This window comes from Protobothrops mucrosquamatus, unplaced genomic scaffold (assembly GCF_001527695.2).
Source record: "Protobothrops mucrosquamatus isolate PMUCROS unplaced genomic scaffold, P.Mucros_1.0 scaffold_89, whole genome shotgun sequence".
Lineage (NCBI taxonomy): Eukaryota > Metazoa > Chordata > Lepidosauria > Squamata > Viperidae > Protobothrops > Protobothrops mucrosquamatus.
The window spans coordinates 646,054-668,253 of record NW_015386165.1 but is presented as its reverse complement, the minus strand read 5'-3'; the positions used below and the strand labels follow the sequence as shown (position 1 = coordinate 668,253).

At 33.7% G+C, this 22,200-nt stretch overlaps 1 protein-coding gene across 2 annotated transcripts in view; it reads left to right on the top strand.

Moving 5' to 3' along the window:
- The window catches only part of QKI (QKI, KH domain containing RNA binding), a 108,644-nt gene that overhangs the window by 1,034 nt on the left and 85,410 nt on the right, over window positions 1–22,200 (top strand). The gene's annotated exons all lie outside the window — the stretch shown is intronic.

Genomic DNA, 22,200 nt, shown 5'->3' with positions numbered 1-22,200 from the left:
GCGGAGGAATGTGAAAAAAACGGGAGAAACTTGAGGGACTCAGTTATTTTATTCAATATTGGGATGGTTGTCGGCCTAAAAAGACAAAAGTATTATGTCTGCGAATAAATATTACGAACTTTATTAGCTTCTACCGTGAAGGACATACTGGGTGATTCTCGATTTGACTATCAAAAGTCAACGCGAAAAGTATTTTTGGAGTCTCTGAATAACCGTTGGTAGTTTTAGGCCGTGTGCGTAATCTCGATCTCCTGTCTGTAGTTGAATTCCAAGAGAAGGTGCAAGGTTGGGGCAAGTAAGTAAGTTTGCAGACCGAAGTTTCTGCAGATTTAGGTTTCCGCAAAATAAGTAATTTCAAATGTTGCAAATTTTAAACAAATTATTTGGTTTGAGAATTCAGTTAGAAATGTCATAAAATATACCTTAAATATAAAAGTTTTGAACGTATGTTCAGAATAAAATTCCGTCAAAATCCACTTCTAAAACATCTTGAAACTTTCATATTTTAAGAAGATAGGTGAAACTTGGTTTCCTCATCATTTGTGAATTAGACAGAATTAGTGCTTTTCAGGTTCCCTTTGAGATGGTTTAATCTTCACTGTTGGAGAAGCATATTCATAGCTGTAACTGAAATGTGACATATTTGGGTTCCTTTGGAAGGATATTGTTCAAATAGCAGTTGATTAGGTTTGCATTTGGCTAATTTTAGTTTAGATGAAAATTAATAACATACCCTGGATATCAAGTAAAAATGTTTCTGAGTATAAACATGGGAATAGTTTAGTATAAATTCCTTTTTAAAAATAACTATCACAGCTCTAACAACGACTAAAAATTTCTGGAATCATCATAGGAGAATAGAACTCTAAAGATTCTGTAAGAAGAGCCCATGAGAATATTTTTGGTGTGACTATTTCAAGAATGTATTAAGTCACTGAATCTTTTGAATGCTCTTGAAGCATTGAAGGCTTTGAATTGTCAGTTTTTTCGCAAGTCCCAAAAAAGAACTGGAAAAAACTAATAATTCAAAAGTCAAACTACTTGTCCCAATATTATATACGTTTTTTCCTGTACTGCTGTTCTCTCTCTCTCTTTTTTTTTAGTAGCCCTTTAAATCCTGTTTTCCTCTGTTTGCATTGGCTTCTGGGTGGAAGAACTGCAAATGTTGAAAACTTTCTGGAATGTTAAAAAAAATGTCCTATGCAAATAAGTGAATGATTTAAATGTTTTAAGAGGTGAACGCTAAGGGGCGCCAGTTCTTTCTGGAAAAAAGATTAAGATGGTTTTAAACATTAATATCAAAATCAGTGTACTTGTGTTGTATTTAAGACATAAGAAATTAAGTTTAAAACACAAGAATATTCACATATTTACTTTGATTTTTTGTTGCTTGGGTTAGTGATATTCCTTTCACATAAAATAATGCAAAAAGTTTATACAATTGGAAGATGTTAGGAAAAATACATATTCTGTTATCCAATAGTGCTTGCAAATAACTTGTTTTACAGGAATAACATTTTTGCTTAAGAGATCTTTAATGGTGGAGGTTTTTTTTGAAGATTACATTTTTTTAAAAGCTAAAGGCCTTAGTAATATAATGCTTCTGTGAACAAGCAGGGAGAAAGTAAATACAAAATTTACCTATTCTATACTTTTCACTTAATACTATTTATTTACAGTATTTACAGTAAATTATCAATATTTAGTTAACTTATTTCAAGTTTAAAATGAAAAAACATAACATTTTAATGAAATCCTGTTATAGTTATTGAAAAAATTGGATATTTTTCATAATTCCAAATCCTTGTATATGAATGGATGTACTTTTGAAGGAGTATAAACATTTTCTGTTATGCACCTTTTTATATTCAAAAGTAAAGAAAGGGAAAATAATACTTTCATTGTTTAAAATACTCTCCTGCTATTTCTATAAATGGATAAATATATCTAATAGGAAAGATTTTTAAAAATGGAGCATTTTCTATTGGTTTACAGTAGCCTATAGAAAGAAGAGGAGGAGTTTTTCTGAGTTTGAAGATATAATTCCATCAGTTGTATCTTAAAATTATTAAAAGCATATTTTAAAACTAAAACCTTTTCATTTTTGAAAAGAGAAATCTGTTGGTTTCTTTTTTCTTGTGTTCTTCTGTAATAAATATCTGTAAACTGAATATTAAGTTCCAGTCAATGATCCAAATCTTTCTTGGCAACTGACAGAAGAAAGCTTCATGTGTATGATATTCTTACATATTTTTTTTAAAAAAACCCACTTTGTCTTAATTGGTTTTCCGAGGTTTTTTTTCCAGAAAAATCTTTAGCAAAAAACTGCTAAATTTACAAATTTCTCTCCATCCTTGAAGTGTGTGTAATGAATGTTTATTTTTCATAAATTGTAATTTAAATGTGTCCTCTTGACCTGTAGTATTTGTTTAGCTTAATCTTTATTACTACACTCACTCGCACTGATAACTAATGATAAATAAAGTGTAATAAAAAACCCTTCCCATCTAAGAAATAGGATTTTTTATTCTATGGCTGTTGTGTGTATTCTTAGCTAACATTTCACATTATAAATTATTTAAAATTAGTCTGAAAAAATGTACCCATGAATTTTTATTGTGAATGAATCATAATTAAATGACATAATATGCAAAAGAAAAAGTGTTACTACCTTGAGTATCTGATATATACATTTGACAAGGACTAAGCAATCAAAATGACATGTTGCGGCAAATAATTTTTCAATTTGGTCCAACAGCCCAATTTCCAAACCAAGTATATTGGTATCACATTATTACAGATCTACTGCATGTATGAATTCATGCAGTCTTATTTTCAGCCTATTTCTATTAAACTGGAATTAATTCAGTTTTAAATGAAATATTGATAGAGGCTCAAGTTTCCAAAACGTTCTAGATTTCTCAGCACTTTTACAGTATGTGAATTCTACAATGTAAATGAGTAGTAGCTATAGGCAGCCATTTTTAATAATTCCTGAAAGTGCTAATATTAAATTAGGTAATATGTTACTGATTTTGAGATCGTTTAATTAGAATTTTTAATTTTATAATTATCATAAAACAACTAGGTAAGTCAGTAGGTAACAACTAGAAATTCCAGTGAAAATATATTTAAGAACAGCATACAAGAGTTAACATTTATTATGTTTCATTCTATTACTGAAACTTTCCTCATTGCTAATATTACATTGTATGCTAATAGTATTTAAGTATGATCTAATATATTGCCAGTGAAAAGAAATTTACAAGATTTCCTTAGCATTTTTTTTTCTTGAAATTGTCTCCTATTATATGTTTATATTTTATATTATTTAATATATTTATATTTGTATATTGGTTCAATTTACTGCATAAGAGAATTTGCCAGCTATATACAAGCATTCTGGAAATAAGTATTTTCTTCCATTTAAGGCATTTATTTTACTTTTCAATACTGCATTCAAGAAACAATCCTACTGATTTCCCAAGTGACATCATTTCTTTAGTAGAATTGTTAAATGAGAGAAACAATATGTCTAGTTAAGGCAATTACATTTGTGAAGAGTTCTGTAGAAACATAACTGTATTACATGTAAGATACAATGGGTAAGATTTCATTTGAAAGTTGCAGTGCCCAATTAAATATGTTTCTGTACAGATTTTATGTTAAGTTTTAAACTTATGACCACTAAATATGTATTTATAAAATACAGAATTATTAGAAAATCCATATAGGTAATTGATGTGCGGGGATATGATTTTTTTCTTTATGTATACTAGTAAATTTTATTTATTTGGATGTAGTACCTAGATATGACCTGCACAACAGCAAATTATTTCCAGGGTTGGTTTAATAATAGTGGAAGGTTTTGGTAGTCTCTATTCACTATAATGTTGTATATAATAACTTGGGTTTACAGAGGCTTCAGGGACATAAATTTTAAAGCTAAAATCAGTATTTGGAAAGATACTGAAGTGATATATAATTTGAAAATAGCTTCATTAAACCCAAATTGTGTATTGACTAAATCAGAATAAGCCATTTCATAGTTTCTGATAAAGTTGGTAGCTACTTATGATAGAACTATTAAAAACATGTTTAATGATTTTATGGCATTTTTGGTTGAAAGTGAATAAAATGGTTTCTTTTTTTAATAAGTTCCTGGTAATTTAGAATATATAAGCTTATGACAGTAATGGTAATGCATTTTAAATTAATATAGTTTACTGTAAACTATGTTCTTGCATTTCAAATTCAAGATTTGTGAGTCAATGGCTCATTCATATTATTGTTTCCAACTTTAAGATACAAAATACTATCTTAAAGTTCTCACTATATAATAATGTTTTATTTTTTTAATAGCTTAACATCAGATATAATAATATGCTATAGCAAAAACATGGTTAGATTAGTTTATCATATGAATACTTAATTATTTTCTTATAAGGATTTTTGAAAATATTGTCATTATGAATTTAAGATGAATATAAAATTATTGTTCCTGATTTGATATACCAATCATTTGATAAGTTTGTTACCTAAGAAAATATAAATAGAACCTTTACGTCTTACCCTTAGGTTTTAGTATATACAATATCAGGGAAGGAAGAAACAATAGAAGATAATTTTTATGAGGAAACAACTGAATAAATAATTTGTCACACTAAGCTCTTTAATTTTTAAAGCACAGTTGGCTAGATTTTGGCTGAGATTCAGAGTTGTATCTGTTTTGGGGGGAATCTAAACTGAACAGTAATCTACCATGCCACCCAATGGAAAGAAAAGACTTTTTCCAAAAGCATCTTAGTTTCTTATGACTTACAAGGGGAGGAAGTTAACGATCATTGAGGCATTAAGTATCATTGAAATTACTTACTAGTTGGATGAAAGATTAAGAAGGATACCAAGATTATAAACTAAGAAATTAAACACATTCTGGAAGAAGGCAATATCAAACCAGTTCTGTGCTGTTGCCAAGAAAATTACATAGTTGCATCTATTTAATCACTAGGAGTTGACTCAACTGTGATCTTAACCTTTTTTGTTTAAAATATGATAATAAGCTGGGAAAAAGAAATTGTTAGGATAAAAGATCTCACTGGGCATTGTCGAGCGTTTCATGCTTAAAATATCTATTTGGTTTCTACCCATTGTATTTTGATATAGATATTGCTGTGAATACCACTATAACAGCGTATTGTTAAATATAATGTATGAAGTAACTAAGTACATTATTCTGTGCTGTGTGTCTTTCCTGAACTACTGGAAATTTAAAATACTATGCATAATTTTTGAAATTGTTAGATTTTAAATAGTGAATTTGTACTTCAATGTAGTTAAATATTGTAAACAGTATGTGAAAGAAGCAATGTTTATTCTTAAATCTTTTTCATCTAGAATCATAATTGTTGGTTTATTTAGCCCTCAGAGAGGAATTAAAAAAAGAAAACAAATCAGAATATTCTTGTGAAGCATGCAGACCTCTCCCCAGAATTGCCCAGCCTATGTAATGTGAAAAATGTCTATTTGTTTATCCTTTTTAGATAGTTTTTCGAATAGCTTCCAGAATTTTTATTACATTGTTCTTATGGGAATAAAAAGGTAACTTTACAAAGTCTTAGCTGCATTTTTCTAATAGCCTCCTGTAAATTTAATAGTCTGCATTTCCGATTGCATATTTATTCTTTATGTGTTGTATAGAAATGGAAGTCAATTTGTTATGTTTTAAATTATATAAAGCAGCCTGATGTAGAAGAAAAAAGAAATCTTTCTTTGCCAGTTCTGAATTTGAACAGAACTTAATATGTGTTTATCCTCAAAGAACTCAAGGCAATGCAAGGCACATGGCTCCTTTTCCACTTTATCCAGAATTCTAGCAAAACTCCGAGGTAGATTAGGCTGAGAAGGATCATTGGTGAATGGTTGCTTGTGTTGCACTCTTATATAGGAATTATTTGGGAGTAAGTTTCCATGAGGTTAGTTACGCATTTCTAAGAAAACATGTAGTTAAAAAGTGAATAACTAGGGATATCCAAGTAAAACATTAATAGTTAAAGCTTTTTAAAATTCAACTACATCTGTAACTGTTAAGCACAATAGTTTAATTCTGATTCTGTGAATCTTGTTACCAAGAAATTTAAATAATGAATTAGCCTCTCTTCTGAGAGAAGAATTAGAGGCTTGAAAACATTTTTTATATTTGTCTACAGATTTACATAGTTTGGTAATAATGTTATTATTTTTAATCCCATTTTTTTGGAAGCTGAATACATAATACTCCCTCATCTGATTTCCTTCTATCATGACAACTCTGGATTAAGTTGAATTACAGAATGATTGGCTCAAAGTTATGTACTGAATTTCTGTGGATAAAGGAGATATAAAACTAGGATCTCCCTGATGCCAGTCCAATACCTTGACTACTACTTGAGTATCTCCAGATTTAATGATAATGCTAGGGTGAACTTTGGCGTATATAATTAGAACAAGAGAGGTTTATCATTTTTTCATTCTGAATCTGCATAGGATTTGAGTAAGGTCATAATTCAGATAGTTGTAGCATTATAACTTCTGCTACAAGTGAAAATGTGTATATCAATTGAAAGATTCTAAATAATAAAAAGTACACAGGTTAATCTTTGGGCATAGATATTTATTAGTTCCAATTTCAATCAAAATAGATTTGGGGATAAAAATGCATATGAATAGAATCTAATAAAGGTTAGATTGGAAAACTTATTGCAGAAAAAGAGGAAGAGACACTTTTCGGGGGGTTTTCCCACCTTATCACAGCTCATTATATATCACCCGGATATATTTGAGAAGTTTTCCTATGGCATCTTAATTGATTTTGGAGTATGTGCAGCATGTTGTAAAAAATGTGTTTCGAGGGCATTATTGAATAAATTCCCATACCTTTTTGCAGACTTACTATATATGTAAACATTTTGTATAATAAACTGGAATTAAATACTATAGAGAAATCTGTTTATTTAAGTTGAATTCATATATTGAGCTATGATAAGATTTGCTTAATATTTTGTGTTAAATAGCAACTGGTAGGGAATACCCAAAGCACTAAGCTATAACATTGGTCTTAAAGCTCAATAGCACTTAGACGTTACAGCACTCTCTGAGCAGTTTAAAGAGTCAACATATTGACTCCAACAATCTGGATCCTCATTTTACCAACCTCTGAAGGATGGGAGGCTGAGTCAACCTTGAGCCAATCAGGATCAAACTCATGGCTGTGGGCAGAGTTAGCCTACAATACTGCATTTTAACCACTGCACCATCACGGCTCCTACAATGATTAAGTTCAGATAACATGCTAAGCCCAAAGTAGTAGTTATGTTTTAGCATATTGAACTTGATAGCATGGGTAAAAATTGATTATTAAAAATAATGAAAATCAGATGTCTTTTTAAATTAGATTTTAAAACTCTTTTAGCATTTTTTTTAAAAAAATAATGAAGCTAACAAAGAGGTAAACCTCTAATATTGTTTTATTATTGCATTTTTTGGTAGCTGCTAATGTGATATGAGAACAAGATAGTAGATCTGGTAACTGATTTCGTTAGAAAAAATGCAAACTCAACAGAATTCGAGCTGCTGGAGTACAATCATTAAGACTTGGTGATTGTTGTTCTATTATATAACCATATATATCACAGCAAAAATATCTTTCCAAGTATATACTCGGGGTTGTTCAATGCCTAATGGTCAAATATGTATCTGCTTATCTGATAACTTAGATAACATTTTTGCAATTAAAAGCTGGACAATATTCTGATAAAATAATTGCTTACCTGTTATATATATATTTTTTAAAAATTAGCTGTATGTTTATTTGCATACTGCAAATATATAATCAGGTTATATCAAATGAGAGGCTCAATGGCTCAAAGATGGTTAAAGATGCTTGGGTTTGAGACCCGAGTGCTGCACGATGGGATGAGCTCACGTTGTATGCCCCGGATCCTCACCACCTAGCTGTCTGGGAGCATGCAAATGTGAGTAGATAAATAGGGATCACTTCAGTGGGAAGGTAACAGTGTTCAATGCACCTTGGAAATAGTCATGTTGGCCATATGACCATGGAAATGTCTTCGGACAATGCTGGTTCTCTTGGCTAAGACATGGAGATGAGCACTGCCCCCTAGAATCAGAAACGATTGGACAGGGGAAACCTTCACCTTTATATCAATAGAGTAGAGTAGAGTAGAATATAGAATAGAAATAGAAATAGAGCTGGAAGGGACTTGGAGGTCTTCTGGTCCAACCCCCTGATCAAGCAGGAGAACCTATACCATTTCAGACAAGTGATTGTCTCTAGTCTCTTCTTAAAAACTTCCAGTGATGGAGCGCCCATGATTTCTGAAGGCAAGCTATTCCACTGGTTAATTGTCCTCACTGTTAGGAGGTTTCTCCTTAATTCCAGGTTGCTTCTCTCTTTGGTCAGTTTCCAACCATTGTTTCTTGTCTTGCCCTCTGGTGCTTTGGAGAATAGTTTGATGTCCTCTTCTTTGTGGCAGCCCCTCAAATGAGAAGAATGTCATTTACTAGACCCTAGAATTATGTATGATCCTAAAATGAATAAATTATAGTTTAAATCATTAAATTGAATCTTCTTTATAGGTACACTACTTTGGAACATGTTGGAATCACAAAAGCCCAATTTAGATATTACACTGTATTGGATACTTGTTAATGGAAATCCTGTTTTTGGTTTGTGTACCATTATTTGGAAACTGCAAAACAATTAAATACTTTCTTGAGTTTGATTCTTTGTAGTAATCTACCTCTTACTTATCTATTCTGTTTGGTAACTACAAAAGTATCCTGCCAAAGGTGTCTGGCTTTTAAAAAAAAATTCTTGTATAGTATACAGCCCTGGGATTCCATGATGGTCTCCATCCAAAATGCTTAGCTTTTCAAGATAAGCCAAAGTCAGTTAGGGGTTCTTCCTGTTGGGCCAAACATATTAGTACAAATTAAACCACTTTGTATTGTTCAATGGAAGGCTGAAATTATTATAACTTTAATAGCGAGTAATTAAACTTCTTACCAGAAGAAGTTTAACTGTCTCTGTTCTATTTTAATTACACATGTGGATAGCATTCCAGTTACAAAAGAATAACTTAGGAAATTAATGGGGTTTATTATTTAGTTGATTATATTAAAAAAAACTGGTCCTAATTTGGGAATCTCAGGAATTAGTTTCTAATTTAAAGTATATTTTATATTGCATATACATTCTACATTTCCGTAATAGCTCAGAATCATGGTTTTCTCAGTTTAATTTGAAATGCCTTTTTGTTCCAGGGTCGGTGGTCATGTGAGGAGCATATCTCCAACATGATGGTATATATTGAAGTCATTCTTAAATTATCTTTATATATCCCCAGATATTTCTAATGATATGGAAGCTGTATCTACCCAATTTCTTGCAATTCAGCAATGTATTGTAAAGTTGCAGTCATCAGTTGTGAAGTATTTGTATGCCATAGAAAATGCTAGCCATACCATAACAGTCTTTGTTTTTCAGTTTATAATTATCAAGGCTAGGAGTTAGCAATCCTTTCTAATCTAGAGGAAATCTCTTAATCCAGTATGTTCCCACGTGCTTGTCCCACAGTAGGTAATCGATACAAATCAATGTTAATTAACATTTGAGCATCTCAATTTGTAATGTCAGGAAGAAAGCTATATGGACTCAAACTCCTAACAATTTTCCTTTAATGTATAAAAATAATGTATAAAAATAATAAACAATGATAGCATGTCACTACGTTTTACAAATAATATTATAACAGAACTTTTAAATTTCACTATTTTTTTTCAATTTAAAAAAAATTGAGCTGAAAGCAATTGTTACTCTGCAAGAGAGAGTATGTTCAGTAGCAGAAACAACAGATTTTATTTATAGGCAAGGATGAACAAATAAAAATTAAAATGTAATTGTCTCTTTAACTTACACGTGACTGAATTTGGTTGCAATCATACGTTCTGGCATTTCAAACACTTATAGCAGTGGTGGCGAGCCTATGGCATGTGTGCCAGAGGCGGCACTCAGAGCCCTCTCTGTGCACGCGCGCCGTCACCCCAGTCCTAGGCCTTCAGCTGGGTTTTATAAAACCTTTTCGCTTTAGGCCTCCGCCGCCGTGTACAAAAAAAAAAGGTTCAATCAGTCAATTTCAACTTCTCGCAGGAAAAAAAAAGATCTTGCAAAGTTGGAATTGATTGAACTTTTTAGTCCCACCCAGTCTGCCATTACCACCGCAGCCATGCCCACCCAATGGGCCACACCCACCCAGCACTCAACGATGCATAAGTGAGTTTTGGGTTGCAGTTTGGGCACTCAGTCTCTAAAAGGTTCGCCATCACTGACTTATAGCAATAGCACTTAGACTTATATACCCGCTCCATAGTGCTTTACAGCACACTCTTGAGTGATTTACAATGTCGGCATATTCTCAATAATCTGGGTCCTCATTTTACCGACCTCGGAAGGATGGAAGTCTGAGACAACCTTGAGCCCCATCAGGATCAAACTCCTGGCTGTGAGCAGAGTTGGCTTGCAATTCTGCATTTTAATCACTGTACCACCAGGGTTCCTTATCTTGTATTAGAAGAAAATAAATCCCCCCTAAAGAATACTGGTGAAAAACATTTAATTTCTTTGTGGATTAAAGTTAGCAGATTAAATTATAACCAATATGATCATTTAAAATGTTAGCTGTGGCATTTCAACTGGCCAAAAACAAAATCTTGGAAAATATATTCAGTATTTTTAATAAGTTAAATTTCTGTTTGCTTAGAGCATGGGTGTCAAACTCGCCACGTCACGTGATCTGTCGTGACATATCATACCTTTTTTTTGCATTGCCAGAGCTGGGGTGGATGCGGCCTCCATATGATGCAACCGGCCTGCAGGCCAGGAGTTTGACACCCCTGGCTTAGAGTAAATGAATGCTGGGAGACTAGGTAGAAAATTCTATTTTTATGAATAGATGCTACTCATTGAAAAGTTGTTTAAATTAATGGAATTATTTAAAAACTAGTATTTAAAACTTAGCTTAATTAAATATCTTTTATTTGAATCCTGACAAAAATTGGGATTTTCAAGCATTAAGATCACAATGCTAGCTATTTGTAGTGGCATGATTGTAAATCGCACAATTTTTTAAAGAAACTGTTGAAGGAAATTGAAGTAATCGTAAGTAGTGTTTCAAGGTACTTTTAATACAGATAGAATATTTACACAGTAAGCTGTGTAAATAATTGTAGTATCTTCCCTGGTTCAAAGTTGTTGACTTTTTCTTAGTTTGTTTTATTAGATTTAGTCACTATTCAACTTAAAAATTGCTGTTAGGCTTATCAAGCAAATAACATTAAAAATACAATACAATATAAACAAGATAGCATCTGACAAATCAGTACACACACACACACATCCAGCAAGGGAGACCCATTCACCCTATCCCCAAACCCCAGAAAACAGCTAGGTAGAATGCCATGATTGTGGGAACCACACATTTCTCTGGAAGGCATCTCATTCCATATGTCAGATGACTTTATTCATTATTTGTCCCAATTATAAATTTACTATTTCTTTACAGTGACTTTTTAATAAAATAAAGGCAATACAGTCAGCTGGAATTCAAACCGCCCTTTAATTGCTCCAAATTTTCCCCAAATGCTCCCACGTTTCTGGCAAGCCCCAAAACAAAGTAAGACACATACACTTTCAGCAGCCTTTGGCTGCAAGTAGTTTCACAAGTTTTTAACTCTTCAGACAGGGGAAGTGTGTGTATGAAACAAGCCACCCTCCTTTAGGTTTCAATTCACACACAGATTGGAAGAGTAATTTACTCAAGGCCACGTAGATAACAAGGAAAGAAACATACATCCAAAATCTAATGAGTCTGGAAATACAAGCTTGCCTGAGCAGTTTCAGAAGAGAAGCCAAAATTCAATCCGAGGTCTTTGAACATCAAATCAAGTTTGTCAGCCAGTCTAATGGTCAGACTTTCAGGGTTTCCAAGCAGAAATCACAACACAGAGTTGTGATCAGAGAGTTGTTTCCAAGATCAGCAACAGCACACAAAACTCCAAGAAATCAGCATTTGTTCCCGACAAATGCCCCTCCCCACAGCGTCTCCTTAAGTCTCAGTCTCAAGGTGTGCCTTGTGGAGGGGGGCGGGGCGCTCTCCTCCCTAATAGTTGAGCCTGTCTGCATTGTTCTCTCCTTCTCTCCACTCTCCATGCTCTAGGACAGTGTTTCTCAACCTCAGCAATTTTAAGATGTGTGGACTTCAACTCCCAGAATTCTCCAGGATTCAAGTGTTCATTAGCATTAAATTTAATGTTATTGGTGTTTGAACATACTTGATATGTTAGCATTGCTTGTGATTATATGGTTTATTTGTGGTACAACTTACATAGGTGGTACAATTTATATAATACTGGGGGTACAATTTATATAGGTAGTGTTTAGTGTAACAGATTCTGAAAGTGACTCTGCACTAACAAAATCAGGAATATTGGATTTGATAATTGGACAAGGATGAAAAGGAATCTTCCCAGGCAGTAGAAGTTTAGCACTGGTGAAATAACACTGCCAGATAAAACACAATCTCTTTGCTGTAACTAGATTTTGCTATTTTTTAATGTCATCACATAACACTAGTTTGTACTTCTGGAAGTGGTTAAAAAAATCAAAGTTATTCCGTTTAATTTGTTCCACTTTAGTTCCATTTAGTATCTGCAATGCTGAATTTTTAAAAATTTTTCGTGTATACCTTAAATATTATTTCATAAAATGGGGCAAAAGAACTAGATTCTCTTTCAGAAACTGCTGATTAATTCATTAATAGCTATCATATGTGCAATTTGTAGAATTGTAAAGCAATTAGTTTTTTTCAGGTTTCACTACAGTAATATGAAAACAACAGGTAATATTAAACAGTTTACATTTAACATACTATAGCTTCACAATTTACATACTGTAACGTCACAATAAATATTCCTCATGATAATTGAAAATGTGGACAGTTTCTTTTATGCCAAAAAAAGTATAGATACTTATTTCAAATAATGGCTGTAATTGTTTCTTTAATCTTTAACTGACTGTGAAAGTATTTGTCAATCTATTATACAGTTAAAAATGTTAAACAGTATCTTTATGAATGAACTTTTGGTAGTTAAGTAGGTTGGCATTAGCTTTAGGTAAGGACCATCAAGATTCAATTGTATACGATTTTTATTGCGAGAAACAAAGTTATAGTTTTATTTCAAAATGTGAATTGCCAGCTTTCATTATAAGCCACAATAACTACCACTATAACTTATAGATCCAGAGCTCTGTCCAGTTTTCCAAAGTCTTGTAGTCAAAGTTGCTATGTTCAATTAATTAATTTACTTAATTTAACTAAATATAACTTACTATTTTTTTCTTGACCTTGTCCTCTTGTTGAGGTATAGGAATCAGCCACATATACCCAAAGCATTTATAATCTGTCACTAATGTTCTGCCATTTACTAATCAAGAGTAAAAATTAATATGGAGGATTGTATTTTATGTTTAGACTATTTGCTGATATTAGACTATAAATGTTTGTCTCTTGTGTACTTCTATAAGCTCAATTAGAATTTCTCCCATCCCATTCTTTCAGCCTTCCCAGCTTCTTTGCAGCAGATGTGACAAATTGTGAATGTGTAAAAGAAGGGAGGAGAATCTAATTTTTATCATAACTAGACGACCTTTGTGAGATATTTCTTTGCTAGATTCCTCAGTGTCTTCAACAGTGACAGAACCTATAATGTACTACCTTGAGTAAAAAAGTTGGGATACATTCAGAAATGTATTTGCCTTGAAAATACTCCATGTTGAACTGTGTAGTTCAGTCAGCACAATAAATGTTTTATGACATTTTATGTTAAGTCATAAACCATTTTATGATAATTTTATGTCATAAAAAGTTTTATAAAATTTGCAAAATTTCAATTCCATAGGGATCCAGGATTTTGGATGCATTCTGTAAGTTAGCCCATTTGAGGTATCTTAGTTCAAAGATTGTTTCCCTATGATGCACTTTCACCCAGTTAAAAGTTATAGAAACAAGAGTTTAAGTAGTATCTGTAGATAACAGCTGTTTACAGCCTTATAGTAAACTGTATGAAGTGTCAAACATAAGTGCACTTTTTCTAGAAATGTTTAGTGCCCTGACTAGTTAATAAATTGTATTGTAAATAATTAAATTGCATCATTTTGACAGGTGAGTTCAACAGAGACAAATACTCCCTATGCTACTGCACATCAGATTTTGCCTCTGCCCTTCATGAATAAAGTCCAGTAAAATTGTTTTCAACCTTTCAGACAATATCGTTGTATACAATTTATAGTTATTATTCAATAAAAATATTGGTTGATAATTTCTTGTTGAACTTGGCTCTTGGGCATTTTTAGGTATTAATGCTATATTAGCCTTTTCCCAGCTGTCAGTAATCTTTCCATTCTATAAAATAATACTTGTTTATTGTAAAGGAACAACATCTTTAAAGCATTAAAATTAAGTAGCTGGCAGCCCATCTGCATCAAGTGCTTTTCCTCTTTAAGCCTTTTTAATAGCTTCACATATTTCCCCGATGGTCCAGAATTTGTCTCTGATTCTCTGTGATCTTCAATAAATTCAGTAAATTTGACAATTTGAATTGAATTTTTTTTTGTTAGAGTTCTGGAACACATGAATCTTGCAGGTCATTTTGTTAAATGGATAAGATTGATTTATACTTCACAGAAAAAACAAGTGAAGAACTGAGAAAACTGAGATTCAAAATGGGGCAGGACAGGGATGCCCACTGTCTCCACTCTTGTTCATTTTAATTCTTGAGGTACTAAATAGAAGCATAAAAGAAGAAAGAATCATATATATATATCAACAATCAGAAATCAAAGATGTTAACAACAATATGAAATTAGAATATCAAGTAAAACTATAGGCAATTTATTGTTTGGTCTGGATTAAAGAATGGACGTTGATGAGAAACAAACTTTTAGAATTAGAAAACTACAACCTAAGGCAGTGATGGCGAACCTTTTAGAGACTGTGTGCCCAAACGGCAACCTAAAACCCACTTATGCATCGTCGAGTGCCGGGTGGGTGTGGCCCATTGGCTGGGTGTGGCCCATTGGGTGGGCGTGGCTGTGGTGGTAACAGCAAACTGGGTGGGACTAAAAAGTTCAATCAATTCCAACTTTGCTAGGTCTTTTTTTTGCCTGTGAGAAGTTGGAATTGATTGAATCTTTTTTTTTATTTTGCACACGGCGGAGGCCTAAAGCGAAAGGGTTTTATAAAACGCAGCTGAAGGCCTTAGGACTAGGGCAACGGCGCGCGTGCCCACAGAGAGGGCTCTGCGTGCCACCTGTGGCATGCGTGCCACCTGTGGCATGCATGCCATAGGTTCGCCATCACGGACCTAAGGTTTGGATGGCATGAATATTTAAAGTATTATAAAGTTAAAATTAATATACATTTTTTAAAAAATCATTTTATTAGATATGGCATATTGAGAATATGGAATAAATAAAAACTCATGTTGTGTCCAAAAACACCTCTGTGGATCTCAACACATGGAACATTCTGTAGAAGAGAAATAACAGGAAAAAACAAATGATTAACGTACCAGGAATGTTTGGAAAACCATCAAGTGGAATATGGTAGAAGAATATAATTGTCAGTTGTTTTCTCACAGTTATCAGAAAGATTAAAAATTAATAAAATGACTTATGGTAATAGAGCAAAGAACGACAGAATTTGAAGTACAATTATATATTGATGATGAACATGTAATTGCTAAAACATGCAAACCTTTGTTAAAATTTGAAACGGGAAGAACAGGTTAAAGAATATATGATAAAATATAAAGATGTGATTAAATATGTGATTAAATCAATTGAAATTCACAATGTTTTTATAGATTTTTATAAAATGATGATTTTTTAATAAAACTATGTAGTATTACTAGATAATGCCAGAGAAATTAACTAGAATGTATAAAGACATTTCAAATGCATTTTGGAAATGTGAACAACATGATGGAGTCATTCTCCCAGCTTAGGAGGTACAGCCTCGAGTGCTCCTACCTTCACTGGAACCACTTTACTGCCCACATCCTCTCTAGTTCCTCCTTAAGTCCCTGGTACTTCTTCAGCATCTCATACTCCTTCCTGATGTTGCTGTCATTTGGCACTGCTACAGCTATCACCACCATTGTCTTCTGGTCTTTGTTTACTACCATGATGCCTGGTTGATTGGGCAGTATTTTTATCTAGAAGTCCCATAGGATCTTCTTCTTGTTAATCTCCATGACCTTTTATGAAAGGTTAGGTGTAGCCCATACACTATGGACATGTTCCTATATATAGTACCAGTTACTTGGTTGTGCCATTCTGTGTATGCTGTTCCGACCTGGATATTGCACCTTGCCACTGTGTATTAAATCATTTCTGAGGTTTTTCTGTACAATCTACAGATCCTGTCTAGTATGGTGAAGTTTTGCTTCTATAGACCTGGTGCTTAGTGGTCTTTCACATGCTGCTATGATCAGTGCCTCAGTGCTGTTTTTTGGTAGAATTTCTCAATTTCTGCTACCTCACATATCTATTTATGGTACAATTACATATTTGTATATTTTGTGATTTCATTGAAAGAAATGTGATTGATTTGGAGAAGCAGTTTCTTGGTATGTGGAAGTGTGAATGGATTAGGAAAGCTAAAAGGCTATAGAAATTCACTGATGTCTATTCTGATAGCTTTCTCTCAGAATCGGATTCTCCAGTGATGTCATTTCCTGAAGTGCCAGCCCCATTAAATGGATCCGACTGGGAATTCAGCTCCACAGGAAGGCTAAATAAAAGTGCTTCATTGAGATTTATTGTAATAACAGAATCTTGCAAGTCTTGAGCGTGCTGTACCTCCTTTTCCTTCTTATAATTCACTGAGTTGAGGTGTACATCTGAGCTTTTTCCAAATGTTAATCTGTTCCAGACTTAAAAAAAACACTTCACACCCTTTTGCCTAAGCCACAGTTTCCTCATAATATCTGGGCCTAAGCTACAGTTTCCTCATAATATCTGGCAAGATATTAACTCCATGCCATCCAGAGTCTTCGATAGAGAGATGGGCATCATAAATAATTAATACATTTGCTCAGCAATTAGGGTTTCTATCGGTGCCCTTCCCAAGGATCCTTGTAGCCGGATTCTTCTTTTACAATTTCTTTCACACACTAAGCTTCTTTCATGAAAGATACTTTGGGCAGGGCATGAACAGAGATCCTGGGCGGGGCCCAAAGGAAGTCCTGGCGAGGACACGAATGGAAGCCTGGCTGCATTGGCATGAAATGGAAGTAGCACAAAATAAGGCCCTACAGTGGTGGTTGGCAGTACAGTACAGTGATGGTTGGCAGGTGTAGTGGCGGGCATGGCTGTGTGGCAAGGGCACTGGTGGCAGTGCATTGGCAGACAGTCAAAAGAGCAGAGATGGGCAGGGAGATAGACAGGTGAGGGGGGTTCAAGAGGAGACAGACCCTTCCTTTATGGAGGCTTGGAGCTGAGACGACCAAGCAGGTAATGGTCCTCCATCCCATATCCCCATCAACATTGGAAGGACAAATTACCTTACATAAATAGGGGGCAAATCCCATCCTCATTAGCACTGGTGCTGTTACCTAGTTGGGTAATGGCGGATAATAATGATATTTTTTTAAAAAAAAAAATAATCAGATTTTTTAAATTTAAATCGGATTTTTGTTTATTTTTATCAAATTTATTTTAATAAAATGCTTTTGGGGTAAAAATCTGATAGTTTTATATTTAAGATACATTAATAATTTAGTTTATTCAGCATGAAATGGAGCTTAGTTATATAGCATGAGGCTGTACATTCTGCAATATTTACATTTTTGGTAAACTCAATAAATCCAAGCTCTGCAAGCTGAGATAACATGGACTGCATTGATGAATTCACACAATTTCACAGTAACCATGAGATAAATCATAAATAAATTTCAGGAATATTCCTTTATCCCATTGTTTTGCAAATCTATGTACACTACAACTGTATGATTGTTTGAAGAGAAATGCATCCGTACCAGGCTCTTAAGTGTTTTAATTAAATAAAATAATTTGAGTAGTTCTCCAATTATGTATGATTAACCTATTAACCTAAAATCATTTCTGATATCGCTGTTTTACTAACCTAACAGCTCATTCTAAATAGGAAACCTTCATTTTGTTTGGAAATAATAATATTAAAGATTCTATCTACCAGCATGAATGAGTCCTTACATTTAAAGAGCACCTATCATTTCAGATCCATCATGGCAGCGTCTGTTAGCGGGCATCCATTCACCTGCTGCCTGCCACGTCCTTCATCTTGTTGTGTCACTGCTGCATCACCAGTCCTCCCATTAAAGTGAATGGGACGGTCGGTGAGTCAACAGCGAGTCAGAGGAGGAACCGCTGCGGGACAGAGATCACAGTTGCTCTTTAAAAAATTATGATTTAAATTGAATTGATTTAAATCAAGCCTTTTTACTAGTAATTTAAATCGTGATTTAAATCGTGATTTAAGTCGACTTGATTTAAATCAAATCCACTCTGTTTGGTAATGAAATATTTGCAAGCAAACAACCAAGCAGACATCACCAAGAGACTTCATAATTCAATCCTAAGCTCCATATATCCACTATTAGAACGATGCTGTTCTTAAAAATTTTTAAAAATCTTTTTACAATTTTCCCCAATAGCTTGTAGAGCGCAACACATTTTTATAATAAAGATGATGAATTTAACAGCAAACTCGCAACTGAATGGAAATTACAGACCTTGATACTGGGAGAAAATTGCCTATAAAGCAACTCTAGGAGAGCAGGCTTTAAATTTATCCATCTATTTCAAAACTGCACAGACAATAGGAATTGCAGGATATTTCATGGACTTCCTTAGTTTAGATGGATGATGATTTATTTTTTCTTTATTTAAGAACTGGAGAGTATGTTAAAAGATGACCTTACTATCTTAAAATTATGACATTTTTCAGCCTTTGTAAGCTTTTTAAAAATATTTAACAAATAATTTTTGTTACACATCATAATTGAAAATCTATTAATTTAGCAGGCAGTTTTTAATGGTTATATGCTGCTGCAGTTCAAAAATAATTTTAAAATTGACAAAAATTGTGAGATTGCTCAGGGTTTGTTTTGCTTGTTTGTTTTTGTGAAACTAATATGTTTAGGGAATTCTAGGATCTTTGTATTATATATGCTTGTCGCCTATCTTAATATATGCAATTACAGTACATAATGTGCTTCTGTACAATTACTATGTTTCTATTCTATTCATGTCTAATGATTGCAGATTAGTATGCAAGTTCCTTCACCATATTATGAGCTTGATCAAGCCACAATAAAATACCCCAATGGTAATTTTCATGTCTTAACCCATATTGGTTACAAATAATGAGAATTACATATTACAACATATTGAGTCGTTATCAGTTTGGGAAAGTCTGAAAATTTTTATCAGAATTTTTCCAGTGCACCTGTAATCATAAAATTATTCCAAGGTAAATTATATTATACAGAAATACTTAAAAGTGTAGTGTTGATTTGTGTTTTCATTCAGCGTTTGAATGTATGTATTATAAAGCAGTAAGAAAAAGGAATTTTGAACATTATGGTAAATTGNAATATTTTCTTGTTATACTATTCATATTTTGATGCTAACTTGGGATCTTTAGGGATTCTGATGGCTTACAAACCTAATTAATAAATAAAATAATTTTTTTTGTTGTGAATGTTCAGATTGATTGTAGCCTTACAACCAACCATTGGCAATCTGATCTAATAGGTCTCTATACTCTTAGATGTTCCTGCCCTTGGGCGACCTTTGCTGTCTTCCTTTCACCTTCATGATGTCGATGAAGATTCTCAGTCATACAGGTAGAATTGTCTGGAAGTTGAGTCATGTCAACTGAACCTCTTTTGTTTTTTGTTTTGAAACATTTTGCTGCTATCCAAGCAGCTTCAGCTCAGACTGAAGAAGCTACATGAATAAATAAACCTTTCAAACTAAAAAAAGAAAAGTCCAGTTGCATAACTCAACTTCCTGTCAAGGTGCCCCTCCTAGCCTGCTGTCAGGGTGCCCTCAGCCTGGCTTTATGTAAGGCAATTGCTGAGTGTGTCATGCCAAGGCATCACAAGAACAGCACACACAATTTGGAGGACAGCACAAATGGTGGAGTGAAGAAGGCCTGCTGTGGCCAGTGGCTGTCTCATGTAATGTCAGACTGGGCTCATCAATGGAAGGAAGATGGTAAAGGTCAGCGGGGTGCCTCAGGCCCTGCGGATCGCAGCATGGTGAGTATTTGGCACTGGGGTGGCCAGTCATGGCATGGTGCTTGAGGTTGCTCTCCTTACTGATGGTGTTGGGGTTGAAGTAAAGATCTGGGGGTGGCTGGATGAGACTGCTGAAGGCTCAGGGCCTCTGTTTCAATCCTAGCACTGCTGCCATTACAGAGGAATGCTGCTGTGCAGGGTGGTTCAAAGGACAGACGGGGGGGATGGGAGGCGGGTTGGAGGGAATTGAATTGCTCCTGCAATTGTAAGTGTGGATAGGCTGTCATGCACACAAATTTTAATCATGTGACGGGGGGGGGGGAGAACTGTAATGGACATAAGTTCAGGCACAGGGCATAAATACCATTCTTTCAACCCCAACATAATTTTGAATGGTCACCAAATGAATGATCATTAAGTGAGAACTACCTGTATATGAAGAAAAAAAATGTTTCCAAAATATATTAGGATATAGTAACAGCTTCAGGAGAAGATAACTGGAAGTCATTATTCTACACCAGCTTGTCTTCAGATCAGTGATTCTTTTCTCCTTTGTGTCAACATTTTATTTCACCATACGCATATTTTATCAGTTTTGTATTTTTCCTCTTTATTGTTAGTTCCTCCAAGTTAAAAAACAAACAAACCTGTAATTATGCACTACTTCAGTGGTCCCCAGCCTTTCTTGCTCCACGGACCAGCAGCAGTGGTGGGGGAGGGAGGAGGTTTCACATGAATAACCTAGCTCCTGAGCATGTGCAAAAGAAGCTTTGTGTGCTTGCCCACCGCTTGCATAGCCTGGTACCAGTCCGCAGTTCAAAAGATTGGGGACCTTTGCACTACATATTTGCTTCAGAAAACGTTTCTTTTGTATTTGAATACTTTTTATCATGCTTGTTTCATATTATAGCAAACCAGTACACTTAGAAAGCTTTTGAGTAATTCAGAGCCAGTTGGATGATTTTAGGTGAGTCACCATCTCTTAGCCCAACTTGCTTCACAGAATTGTTGTGGGGAAGATAAGAGGAGGAACATTAGGTGTGTTCACTGCCTTGAGTTATATATAAAAATAATAGTAGGATATAAAGAAATAAATAATGTAGAGTGTTTTTTTGGAATCGTGATTACATTTTGAAAGAAAATATTGCCATATATTGGCTGGATTTTTGTATCAATAAGGATACAAGCTTGTTTTAATTTTGAATCTAGCCATTTTACAATTTATATTTTAAAATTATTTATAAACCAAAGCTATTGAAAAAAATTGACAGGCTAATATATTTAGACAATTGAAGAAATAAAAATGTTATTCTGACAATCATTTATTTTCAACATCTTTTTGCTTTAGGTTATTGCTATATTCAGATAATTGGTTATTAGTTGAGAATTCTATTTTTGCGCACTGTGTTCATTTTTGTAAAGTTGGTTATTTCTGTTATGATTGTTTTTCAGGAGCAAGTGAATTTGGAAACCTGATAAGTACATATTATTGTAGTCCATTTCTCCATTTTGTTTTTATTGAATGAAAGCCTTCCAGTTCCATTCACAAGTAGCTGATACTAATAGATTGGAATCTTAATGATAAGTCAGATAATATTTGACTATTATGGATTTGTTCCGCCAAGTGAGGAGAATTGAATGCTTGCCGAGTCATCATTTTCATGCATCTGTCATTCCCAGCCATATTCGTAATTATTATATAGTAGTATATTTATCTTTTGTTAAATTCTGTTCTCTATGTTGAGGATTCAGAACTGTCAAATAATAATAATTGACTGTCAAATAATAATAGTAATA